This window comes from Pan paniscus, chromosome 15, assembly GCF_029289425.2.
Source record: "Pan paniscus chromosome 15, NHGRI_mPanPan1-v2.0_pri, whole genome shotgun sequence".
NCBI classification, from domain to species: domain Eukaryota; kingdom Metazoa; phylum Chordata; class Mammalia; order Primates; family Hominidae; genus Pan; species Pan paniscus.
Genome location: NC_073264.2, coordinates 76,375,968 through 76,384,407, shown reverse-complemented (window position 1 = coordinate 76,384,407; position 8,440 = coordinate 76,375,968). Strand labels below are relative to the sequence as shown.

The following is an 8,440-nucleotide window of genomic DNA, read 5'->3' as shown; positions in this document are numbered from 1 at the left end:
GAAAGGTAGAATTAAAAATGTTGACAGTGGTTATTCCTGTGATGGGATTACAGTCAATTTTTATTTTCTTTATTTTTTGATGATCTGAATTTTCAAAGGTTTCTACCAGGAGCATGTATTTCTTTTGGGAAAAGCTTTTTTAAAAAAGTGAGGAGGTGTTGGAAACTTCCCATTTATTATGTTGTCATCTATTTTAAAAACAAAACATACTACTTTGCTGAGAACGTTTTGAAAATATTTTTTTCCTATTACAAAAGCAATATGTACTTGCCAAAAAAGGCAATCAGAAAGTACAGACAAGCAAAAAGAAGAAAATAAAAACACATTCCCTCCTACCCAGGAACAGCCAATATTAGCACCTTCATGACTCTTCATAAGCTATGTTGTTTTTTTTTTTTTTTAAGAGATGGTGTCTCACTATGTTGACCAGGTTGGTCTTGAATTCCTGGCCTCAAGTGATCCTCCCACCTCAGCCTCCCACAGTGCTGGGATGAGCCACCACGCCTGCCATGTTTTTTTTAAAGATAGCTCAACCTTCAATTTCTGCTCCAGGAGCTATTAAGGGCCCACCCTGTTGCCATTACTGGAAATATGAGTTTGGAAGGAGGTTTGCAGAGTCCTCTGTGATCCCCAGTTCATAAGATGGTTTTGCCAGGTCTCAGGCTGTGTTTGAGACCCCCAAATCACAGCTAGTGGTAAGCGTGGTAGACACCCTGGCCCTGGCCTGTTTCGGAGCACGAAACTCCTCATGTGTCATGGGGGCCCGGAGCTGTCAAGTACGAGGACCTTAAGAGTAATTCCTCACACGTTTAGGATTGCGACACCCTATCATTGTTTGATTTTGCAACCCTCCTTCCCCTTTACTGAAGGAATACATGCAGCATTTGCATATTTCGTTGGGTACTTTTCCACACATGAGTTGAAGGGAATTAAGATTAATTTGGCTGCAAGACTACCAAAACCCTCCTTCCCCCACTCCTCGGATAATTGCAGGCAATCAATCAGGGGTGTCTTCAGCTGGAGTGAAGGATGGCAGCTTTGAGGAGCCGTGAAGGCAGGTTCTGCCATGAGGAAGGCCACCCCAGGCCTGGGAGTCCACCTACCAAGGCCAGATATCCCTGGGCCATTCTGACACTCCCCCGCACCCCACGCACACACAACAAGAGGTTTCCAAGGCCCACCCACACCCTCTCTACTAAAATCTCCCCTCCTGGGAAGGAGAGCCGGAGAGGCCTCCAGCTCCTGGCATCCAGCCCCAGTGGGTCCACGCCCTCAGCACAGCCCTGGAGCAGAAAATGTTCTTAGAGCTGATGTGCAAGTCAGACCGTTTCTGTTTCCTCAAATGGGGTGATATTTACTCCTGGCCCAGACCCAGGCCCACCCTCCCACCAAGCTCCACAAGTTGAGCTGGTCTCATTGCTATCTGATATGTTCAGTCTTTCTGGAAACTTCAATGACCTTGGAAACTCTATTTTCCTTTACATGTGGCTGCTTTTGTCCACAATAATAACTATAGCTTCTGTTTATTACACTCCTTCTGTGCCAGGCACATTACAAACATGCAATACCCACAACAGTCTTTTGAAGTAGACACAATTATTCCCATTTCACAGATAAGAACACTGAGGTTCCGAGAAGTTATCTGTGCAAAGTCACACAACTACCGACAAAGATAGGAGTCAACCCAGACCTGCCTGACCCCAAAGCTTATGCACTGCCCTGAAAGGTCACTGCTCGAGGGAACCAAGAGAACATATAATCAATCCCCATTCCAATGACAAGACAGCTAAGCTGGAAAATTCATTTACAAACAGTTACACGGTACTTACGAGGTGCAAGGTGTTGCTTTAGCACTTTACAAATACCAACTAATTCACCCTCATTGTATCACTATGAGATAGGTCCTTTTTTTTTTTTTTTTTTTTTTTTTTTTTGGAGACGGAGTCTTGCTCAGTCACCCAGGCTGGACTGCAGTGGTGCGATCTTGGCTCACTGCAACCTCTGCCTCCTGAGTTCAAGCGATTTTTCCCTGCCTCAGTCTCCAGAGTAGCTGGGACTACAGGCGCGTGCCACCACACCTTGCTAATTTTTGTATTTATAGTAGAGATGGGGTTTCACCATGTTGTCCAGGCTCGTCTCAAGCTCCTGACCGCTGGTGATCCGCCCACCTTGGCCCCCCAAAGTGCTGGGATTACAGGCAGGAGCCACCATGCCCGGCCTTTTTTTACAGAGGAGAAAACTGAGGCACAGAGAGAAGAGTAAACGTGCCCAGGGACATACAGCAAGTGGTAGAGTCTGGATATGAAGCTAACTCTAGAGCCCGTGCTGCGTCTTCTGTCCCAGAAGCAGAGACCCACCTCTCCTAAGTCATTGTCCTTTGACCTGTCTACAGCATCACCACCTTCCTCATCTTTCTGAGAGTCCACTTCAAATTTCAGACTTCCTCATCCCACTCTGGGTGATGTTAGTGTTCTCTTGTGAAATTGCTTTGTGAAATGACTTACTGTGCAAGGCCATATTTGATTAGATCACTATCCAGAGTCCCTAAAGAACTAAGAGTTCTGCAAGGTTTATTGAAGCAAAACCTCAGTTGTTTCTGTGGAAGCTAATCAATTAATTAATAAACAGGGACTTATTGAGAGCAGTTTGTGTCCCCAGCCCTGTGCTGGGCACCCTGGGGTCTGTGAACACAAAAGATGCACAGACTTGGACCCCAATAAAGAAATACAGTATATAAGTGCACACTGTGTGCTGAGCCTGTGTACAGCCATATTTCAAAAGACATATAGGATGGCTGGGCGCGGTGGCTCATGCCTGTAATCCCAGCACTTTGGGAGGCCAAGGCGGGTGGATCACTTGAGGTTAGGAGTTCGAGACCAGCCTGACAAACATGATGAAACCCCGTCTCTACTAAAAATACAAAAAATCAGCCAGGCATGGTGGCGGGTGGCTGTAATCCCAGCTACTCGGGAGGCTGAGGCAGAACTGCTTGAACCCCGGAGGCGGAGGTTGCAGTGAGCGGAGATTGCGACACTGCACTCCAGCCTGGGTGACACAGTGAGACTCCAGCTCAAAAATAAAAAATAAAAAAGACGCATAGGAGAGGAAAGTCAGAAGTCAGGAAAAGTTTTTAGGCAAGGGGTGGAATTTGAAATAGGCTTTTTTTTTTTTTTTGAGATGGAGTCTCACTCTGTCACCCAGGCTGGAGTGCAGTGGCCTGATATCAGCTCACTGTAACCTCCGTCTCTCGGGTTCAAGTGATTCTCCTGCCTCAGCCTCCCGAGTAGCTGGGATTACAGGCGTGTGCTACCATGTCCAGCTAATTTTTGTATTTTTAGTAGAGACAGGTTTCACCATTTTGGCCAGGCTGGTCTCAAACTCTTGACCTCAAGTGATCCGTCTGTCTCGGCCTCCCAAAGTGCTGGGATTACAGGCGTGAGCCACCGCGCCTGGCCTGAATTAGGCTTTGAAAGAAGGGACAGGGTTCCGATAGCAGGAAGAGAAAGAGCAGATTTCGCAGCAGAAGCAACAGGCATGTTTTCTGCATCCAAATCGGCCAGATCCTCAGAAAGAAACGAAAGGGAGAAAAGGCTAGAATGGTTCGTGTGTTTTGGTTTGGCTTGGGTTTTTTTTCTGTCAAGTTTTGCTATTTCCACCAAAGTGAATACAGAAAAACTCCCTTGCTGGCAGCACCGCGACGAGGCTTCTGGATTGGAGAAGGGCGCGCTGCCTCACATGTGCACTAGGGGGCAGAGCTGCCGCGGGGCTGCTGTAACTCCAAGAACAACCAGAGGGCAAGGGGAAGGATCCCAGCCCCTTCCTCAAATCAGCCGGCTGCAGAACGGGAGGGCAGTTGGAAAGCAGTCGTCTTCTTAGTCCGAGTTGCCTTCATATTCAGCCTAGAAGTTAAGGAAGAAACAGCGTGTAAGAGGAAGTTGGGTGAGACTGAAAGGGGAAAGAGAAAGAGAGAAGCATTGAAGAGGCACTCTTCCCCACCCCCAGCAAGGAACCCTCCATGTGCCATGAAAAGACTTCCAAACAGCAGAAAAGGGTTAGGGCTACTCCTGCCTCCTGCTGTAATCTTGGCTGAGAAAAGTTTAATGCAAGGCTTGGGTAACTATGAAAAGTGACCAACTGCTAGACTAAGACTGGTTTCAGAACAGCCGACTCCTGTTCCCTGGACAGGGGTGACCATTCCAGCTGCTCTAAGGAGGAATGCTTGAGGCTTTAGGAAGTACACAATTCTTGGCCATCCCCCCAGGCCCTGGTGTCATGGTGTGGGCTGCGTGTGGCAGCAGACGTGACAATGGCGTTCTTTAAGAGCCCTGAAGTCAATATTTAGCCTAAATGTACAACCCACCAGCTGAGCCAGGCAACAGGGTTCTGAAGCACAGGAAATTAGAAGCACCTAGGCGATGTGGAACACTATTTGAAGCTAGATATCCTGACTTTTATCAGTTTCTAACTAGCTGTGCAAGTTTGGATGGTCGAACCAACTTCTCTGAGCTTTAATTTCCCTGTTGGCGAAATAGGTTAAATTAGATTAAAAGTCTCCGATGTGACTTCCAGCTCTGAAACTCTGGAAAACACACACTCCTTCAGCCAGAGGAAATGGGGAATCTAGGGGGCAGGGATGGGGGTGGGAGGATGGTGACAGGCGTCTTGAAGGATTAACCCCACGCTTCTCCTCGCAATTGCAATCGGCTCCCCAGCAGCGGCCACTGCGGCACTGCCTGCCCCACCCCCGCCCTCTGGGCCCGGCGGTACACACCCACGGCTCCCTCAGAGACTTCTGGAATCTCGCTGGATTTCTCCCAGGAATGCTTATTGCCCTTTAGATCTGCAAATCGCTTTACATCAGCAACCCTGCCGCGCGATTATTAATCATCTCAATATTCTCCCCCATCCCCTACCCTCCCCCTCGCCCGGCCTGGAAGAGGAATTGCAGGGGTCCGGATTTATGAAGGTGATTCGTATTATTCATTCAATAATCAGTTAACTAAAGTTCATTAAGCGCCTAATAGGAGCAAGGTGCAGAGACACACAAATCCAATCACCACAGGGGGCAGAACTGTAGGGGGTCGATGCTCAAAGAACTTCACTGATATTCCAGTTATGTCCTGGGGAGGGGGTGGTTAGAGGGTGATGGAAAAGCTCCCCTCACAAGCCTGATGACAGTGCTGCAACCATTATGGACCACCCCCACGGTTCGTTTTATCATGCCAGGAAAAGGAAAACGGCCTTCCCAAGGTCACTTATCCCCCGAGGGGCAACACTGACCCCAGAACCGCGGTCTTCAAAGCTTTCCACTGTGCCATGAAGGAAAATTTTGAGTTGAAGCCTATAAAATACAGCGTTGGGCGAGAGATGGCATGATTTCCGGGCACAGAGTGAGAAAATCGTGATCCCAGATCACCCACCCACAACAAACGAGACCGCCCCAAATCTTGACTGCAGCTACAACCAGCAGACGCACAGGAATGCTGGAAACAGCTCATCCATCCATCGCGGCGCCCTCTCTCTGGGCCCCCAGCGCCCCTGCCCTTGCCTCCGCCTGGGTGGGTCCCGGGACAGGAGGCGGGGGTCTCGTGGCTCGGAGCCTTCGCCCAGCATTCCAGGGGCGGGGCAGGGACCGGGGGCGGGGCGCGGCGGGAGTCCCGCCCCCAGCCTACCCCGGGCCGGCGGCGCAGTGGCTGAGCCAAATATGGGCAGAGCGGAAGCGGCGGGCCGACGTCACGGCGCCGGGTGGGGGCCGCGCTGCGGGGCGGTGACGGGAGTCGCTGACGGCGCCTACGTGTCACCGTGGAAACCAAACAGTAAACAGAGGACTCGCGAGCTCCTGGCACCGTCTGGCCCTGCGACCTGGCCTGGAGCAAAGGGCCGGAAGCTGGGAAGGGCCAGGAGAAACCTTGGCCTGGCCGACGAGGACAGGGGCGCGGCAAGGGTGTAGAGAGGGCGGTGGAGGGGACGCTGAGAGAGCACTCCCAAACGTCCCTCCCTGAGGTCCCTGGAAGCCGGCTCTCCCTCTGCCCACGGGCCAGCAGGGGCTGGTCAGGAGCGGAAGAAAGCCCTCCTGTCCCTTCTTTTTCTTTTCCTTTCTTTTTTTTTTTTTTTTTTTTTTTTTTTTTTTTTTTTTTTTTTGAGATGGAGTCACGCTCTATCGCCCAGGCTGGAGTGCACTGGCGCGATCTCTGCTCACTGCAACCTCTGCCTCCCGGTTCAAGCGATTCTCCCGCCCCAGGCTCCCAAGTAGCTGGAACTACAGGCGCGCGCCACCGTACCCGGCTAATTTTTTACATTTTTAGTAGAGACAGGATTTCACCACGTTGGCCAGGTTGGTCTCCAACTCCTGACCTCAGGTGATCCGCCCGCCTCGGCCTCCCAAAGTGCTGGGATTACCGCGCCCGGCCTCTCCTGTCCCTTCTGAGGGCCTCCGTGCCTGCAAGGTTGTTGTGGATACTGATTTTGCTTTGTTTTTCCTTTCTAATGGCTAAGAGTTCAGGCATTGAAGCCACACTGCCTGGACTCAAATTCCAGCGCTGCCACTCCAGTTGGATGATCTTGAGCAGACCTCTGCGCCCCAGACTATATTATTATCTACAAAAATAAGGATAATAGCAGGACCTACCTTTAAGAGTAGATGAGGACTTTTAAAATGAGTGTGTGTGTGTGTGTGTGTGTGTGTTTGGAACAGTGTCAAGCATGTTGTGAGCCCCAAGTTAGTGTTAAGTGTTTATTTTTATTCCCAGGCAGCACAAGAGAAACTTACGTAGTATTAGTAGTGCATCTCCTAAATCTACTACTGACGTAATGTTTTTTTTCTCGAGTCTTCTTTAGATTTAAAATAAAAGGGGGCTGGGCAGTGTGGCCCACGCCTGTAATCCCAGCAGTTTGGGAGGCCAAGGCAGGAGGATCACTTGAACCTAGGAGTTCTAGACCAGCCTGGGCAACATAAGGAGACCCCGACTCTACAAAAATAAAAAAAAATAGCTGGGCATGGTGGTGCACACCTGTGATCCCAGCTACTTGGGAGGCTGAGGTGGGAAGATCTTGGGCCAGGGCAGTCAAGGCTGCCGTGAGCCTTGATTGCAGTCACTGCACTCCAGCCTGAGTGACAGGGAGACCCTCTCTCAAAAATAAATAAGCAAAAGGAATTATCTATTTTAAAGATAATATTCAAATCTAGTAAAAATATTTAGTTATTAACTAAAATGTGCATTTGTCAAATAAAAACATGGCAAAACACTGTATCACACTGCTTCACAATTTTAAATTTTAAACACGAAAACTCCAAATGGTTACATGGAACAGAAGCAACTCAAATTCAGTCTTCACAGTCATTGTGTTATCTCTGTTTTTTAAGTAATTTTTTAAAATGAAGTGTACATATTACATTATTCAAACTCAATAGTAATCCCAGCAACTGTTTGGGACTTAAAACAACAAAAGATTTTTTCAGGAAGAAGTACTTTGTCACTGACAACATTAGAATTGCCAGCTCATAGTGTTTATTTAAAAGGCAGACTGCCCAAAGACCTGAAAGGCCCAGAGGTGTTCTAGGTCCCGACGCGGCTGCTGGAAGCCACCTTTGGTGAGTGTGCCCAGTGCTGGCCTGGGTGCCCTACCTGGGAGCTCTCATCCCCTTCCCCCAGCAGGCCCGGATGGATAATCCCTTACATCGAGCAGATGAGCAAGGCCATGCTCCAGCTGAAAGCTCTGGAGTCTTCACACCTCACCGAGGTCGTGGTTTACAGCTCCTATTGGTACAAGCTCCAAACCAAGTGGATGCTCCAGTCCATGGCTGAGTGGCACTGCCAGCACCAGGAGCAAGGGACGCTCAAACTTGCAGAAGCCATGAATGCCCTCAAACTAGACCCTTGGATGAAGCGAACCAGCTTCCAGCCAATGTGATGGAGGCCAGGATGTAGAGATTAGGTTGTGGCCAGAGCCGGAGTGGTTCCAGCTTGGTTTAAACTCTGTTCCAGCCTGATGAATTAAGGAAAAACCATCTCTTTGGGGATCTCTGCCCTTGCTCTGAGTCCTGTTGTGAATATCTTTTTTGAAGGTTGCCAATTAAAGAAGAAAGTTTTGGGGTTTTCTCATTTTTCTTTATTAAGAATAAAGTTTTAAATAAGGGAAAATTTTTAAAAGGCAGACCAACTTTTTTTGGTTTTATTATTCGTTTGAAATTCTAAGCAGATAATGTGATCCCTTGTGGATAACAAATCCTAGAGTGACCCACAGTGATTCCTGCTTCCTGATGTCCATGCCTTTGTGTAATTCCCTCCATCTGAGTGCAGGTGGAACCTGAGACTTGCCTCTTAGCAATAGAAAGTGCAAAGGTGACGGGATGTCACTCCCGTAATTTTATGTCTGTGTATGGCCCCATCTTGCTGGCATGCACTGGAGAGGTTCTTCTCGCAGGCTTGATGAAGTGAGC

At 49.0% G+C, this 8,440-nt stretch overlaps 1 long non-coding RNA gene across 1 annotated transcript; it reads right to left on the bottom strand.

The window, feature by feature from the left end:
- Positions 1-1,471: 1,471 nt before the first annotated feature.
- On the bottom strand, positions 1,472-8,008 carry LOC130540789 (uncharacterized). Its single transcript, XR_008954783.2, has 2 exons — positions 5,281-8,008; positions 1,472-3,899 (listed from the first exon to the last, which is right to left on the bottom strand). It is a non-coding gene; the product is annotated as an uncharacterized LOC130540789 (long non-coding RNA).
- Between the last annotated feature and the right edge of the window lie 432 nt (positions 8,009-8,440).